A 4553-nucleotide genomic window follows, 5' to 3' on the forward strand; every position below is an offset into this window, starting at 1 on the left:
CCGAATCAATCAGTGACAGTACAACTGAACAGTATGCAAACAAGAGAGAGAGTAACATTCCCGCAGAAGAGCTGGTAATACAACTGTCAACCATAAAGACAATGACGTGGAATTATTACTTCGAGAAGCAACAGAAAGAGGAAATATTACGGAAATGGTTACTTAGGGATCTGGGATGAATTATAACAAATTGAAGGGAATCGACCGACGAAAGAGGCATGTGAAGGGTATAATTTAATAAAAAGGACATTTAAGGAAGTATTGGAAGCGCAAGACTAGTTTAACATTCGAGGACAAATGTTCTAAAGGGGGGAAGGATGTTATATCCCATAATTTTATACGTCAGGTTATTCGCAAGATAATCGACTAAAGTAAAGACGGGATTATTTTCGGATATGAAATAGGAACTTTTAATTCTTAATTTTAATTAGTACACAAATTGTTTATAAATTTTATTTAGTGTAGAAATATTATTGGAGATTAGGAACTAATTAATCATGACTAGATTATTAAGTAAGGATTAGTAATTAATTAAAACTAATTAATTAATTTAATTAAGTTGTGGGCCCCACCCGTAATTAAAAAATATATATAATCAAGAAATTAAATTGGTGAGTCATAAGGGGGGGGGGGGGGGGCAAGTTTCCATTAGAGGACAACCATATATATGGAATAGATGGTGAACAAATTGCTAGTTCATTTTAATTTCAACAAAAATTAAAGTTAGAAAAAAAAACAAAAACAACTTCCATGGCTGCCAAGCTCTCGGCCAGCCATGGTGATTGAGAAAAATATTTTTTGTTTCATATTTTGATCAAGTTCCAAGTGAATTACAAGTTCAAGGAGGTGATAGCAACATTGGATATTGAATTGAGGAAGAAGAAATTGTGAAATTGGAGCAATTAAGTGTAGAAATTCCTCCGAGAAAATTAAGGTAAGATTTTCTTGTTTTGTCGTATAATTGTATTAATGGTGTTGTAAAGGAAGGATTAAAATTGGATTGGGTGAAATTGGAAGTAAGAAATTGCATGAAATTGTTGTTATATGAAATTGTGGGCTGAAAGGATTAAAAGTATGATTTATGTTCATATGTTTTTATTCGTGTTGTGGTCGTGTTGTTGTTGATGTGGATTCTAAATTTGGAAGAAATAAGTGTATAACGTATCGTATACAAAGCGTGTGTTGGGTTGTTCGGTGTATAATCTTGAAACGTTAACGATTTGGATTGGAAAGGGGTTAAGAAGTGTTGTTGGATTGTTAGAGTTGTTTATGGGCTGAATTGTAAGGGTTTTATATGCATATCTCTATTGTTGTCATTGTTAGTATTTCTGTGATAACAGAAGATTAATTGGAAGTTCGGGTTAGACGAGTATATAGGGGAAATGCTGCCCGATTTTCGTTAAGTTCTTAACTAATGAAAATCCTAATCAAGAGAGTAAAAATTGAAGAATGAGTCCTATAAGAGATTGGTTACAGATTTATGAGCTAGGAAGTATAGTTTACTAACGATAGCGTTACTGTCGTATCAAATTGGCTAAAGGGGCAACGAAGCGAACGTGATTACGATTAACCTTTAACAGGTATGTAAAGTTATCCTTTCTTTCTTTTTGGCATGATCCTTATCATATGAACGAACACGGTGAGCAAGGAAGTTCCAAAGACTCTGTTCTTAGAGAGTGTAGAGATATTTTTATCGTTGGCCTCCTATGTTTTATGTCCATAACTCCCAGAGACTTTTCATATTAGCTTCTTATATCACCGGAGGGGTTCAGAGTATCCTTTTCTGAGTTTTACATGCATTTGTATATATTATATTATATATGGATCGGGTCGTACGTTCCTCGGTACTAACATATTATATTATATATGGATCGGGCCGTACGTCCCTCGGCACTAACATGTTACATTTATTGATCGGGTCGTACGTTCCTCGGCACTAACATGTTACATTTATGGATCGGGCCGTACGTTCCTCGGCACTATTATATCATATATGGATCGGGCCGTACGTTCATCGGCACTATTATATTATATATGGATCGGGCTGTACGTTCCACAACACTATCAGTTATATTATAATCTATGCCTATCATACGCTGTAGAGTCAGTTTCTGTCATATAGAGTTACACAGATATTCTCAGATGTTAGCCACAGATGCATTCTATTATTGAGGCTGGTTTTCATGATTCGTCTGTACTTGATGTTCTTATGCTTTATATACTAAGTACATACTCCGTACTGACCCCCCTTTCTTCAGGGGGCTGCGTATCATGCCCGCAGGTACAGACGCTCGGTTCGGTGATCCCCCAACTTAGGATTTCTGGTCATTTGTCTTGGAGAGCTCTGTTGTTCCGAAGCCTAGACTTTTGGTACAGATCTTCTGATGTATTTATATATGGTTGTCCAGGGGTACGACGGGGCCCTGTCCCGTCATATTTCACTGTTAGTACTCTTAGAAATCTGTAGACATGTGTGTGGGTTGTATATAGATTATGATCAGCTGTGTCTATATAGTTGTTGTGGATGTTTCTGTTGGTTGTGGCAGCCTTGCCGGCTTGCATATGTTATCGATACGTAGTGGCAGCCTTGTCGGCTTGCGTAGTAAATTGACATGTGGTGGCAGCCTTGTCGGCTTGCGTATTATAATTATATATAGTGGCAGCCTCGTCGGCTTGCGTATTTGATTTCGTTGTGATCGGTTGAGACTCCGCAGGGGACAAATTATCTTGATATGTGATGTTGAGGACTTTTGGGTCTATGTCGATTCCTATGTTGTCTATAGTGTCAGTCTGATTAGGTCTAATAGGTATACATATAGGTGTCCCGCTCGAGCACTAGTCATTGCCCACGGGGCTGGGTCGTGACATATCCATTCAAAAAAGCGCTCTTCACATCCATTTGATAGAGGGTGAATTCCCTGTATGAGGCAAAGACTATAAGGAGCCTTATTTCTTTTAATCTAGCTACAGGAGCGAAGGTTTCATCATAGTCTATTCCTTCTTCTTGATTGTATCCTTGGACTACTAGTCTTGCTTTGTTTCTTGTGACTATCTCATGCTCATCAGTTTGTGCTGAAACACCCACTTTGTGCCAATTATGGTTCTATCTTTTGGTTTGGGCTTGAGATACCATACCTTATTTCTTTCAAACTGGTTTAATTCCTGCTGTATAGCAATAATCCAATATGCATCCTGCAAAGCTTCACTAACCTTTTTCAGCTCAATAAATGACAAGAATGCGTTAAAGGCACATAGATTCTTTAGATTGGATCTTTTTGTTACTCCGAAATTAAGATTAGGTAGTACATTTTCTATAGGATGAGACTTTTGATATTTGAATCCTCTTAAGACTCACCCCTGAGCATTATTAGTATTTTCTTCATAAGCCTCTTGTGGTGAATCTGATTCATCAGGAGTCTCCTCAGTAGTTCCCCCTATCTGTGTGACCTGCTTTTCACCGGTAGATGGGCCTGTTTCGTCTAGTGATTATCCTATTTCAATTCCACCTTCTTGAGTGCTACTTGCTCTAGTAGTATAGTTGAATATAGGATCCTCGTCATCGTCTTGGACTTGTTTTTCATATATAATGTTGATTCATCAAAGACAACATGCATACTTTCTACCACCAATATGGTTTTTTATTAAAAACTCTGTAAGCTTTACTATTTTGCGCATAAGCTACAAAGATTCCCACATCACTTATAGCATCAAACTTATCCAGAGATTCTTTACAGTTGTTGCGAATCAAGCAGCGACAACCAAGGATCATATGTGAGAGATATTTGGCTTCTTTCCTTTGAGCAATTAATAAGGTGAGTTTTTCAGTAGTGACCTATTCAGGCATCTGTTGAGAATATAGCATGCGGTGTTTATGGCTTCAGCCTAAAATTTCCTTGCGATTTCATTGGCAAGCATCATAGTTCTATCCATTTCTTCCAAGGTTCCATTCTTCCTTTCAATCACCCTTTTTTGCTATGGAGTTCTGGGGGAAAGAAGTTGTGGAGATCTCATTTGTCGAGCAATACTATTCAAAGTTGGCATTTTTAAATTCTATGCCATGGATTGACCTGATTGAAGTCAGCTTATTTCCCTACTTTCTTTCTAACCTTCTTATCATGACCGTAAACTCATCATACCTTTCTCTTTAGTAGTCAGAAATAGAGTCAAGGTAAATCTGGTATAGTCATCAACGATTACTAAAATACACTTCTTACTTCCCATGCTCATTATTCTCATAAGGCTGCAAAGATTAATATGGAGCAGTTCTAGCAGCCTGGTTGTACTAATTACCTTATTTGCTTTAAAGGATGATCTGACCCATTTTCCTCTAGCGCATGCACTGTATACCTTGTTCTCTTAGAATTTTATGTTAGGCAGCCCAACTACTAGGTCATGAGAGACAAGTCTGTTTAATTGACCAAGGCTAGCATGACCAAGACTCTTGTGCCATAGCAGGGAATCACAATCTATAACACTCAAGCACTTGAGATCATCACTTGGAATTCCCATGATATCTACCTTGTACACATTTTTTGTGTCTTAAGGCTATTAGA

The sequence above is a fragment of the Lycium barbarum genome, chromosome 8, assembly GCF_019175385.1.
Source record: "Lycium barbarum isolate Lr01 chromosome 8, ASM1917538v2, whole genome shotgun sequence".
In the NCBI taxonomy this organism is placed as follows: Eukaryota; Viridiplantae; Streptophyta; class Magnoliopsida; order Solanales; family Solanaceae; genus Lycium; species Lycium barbarum.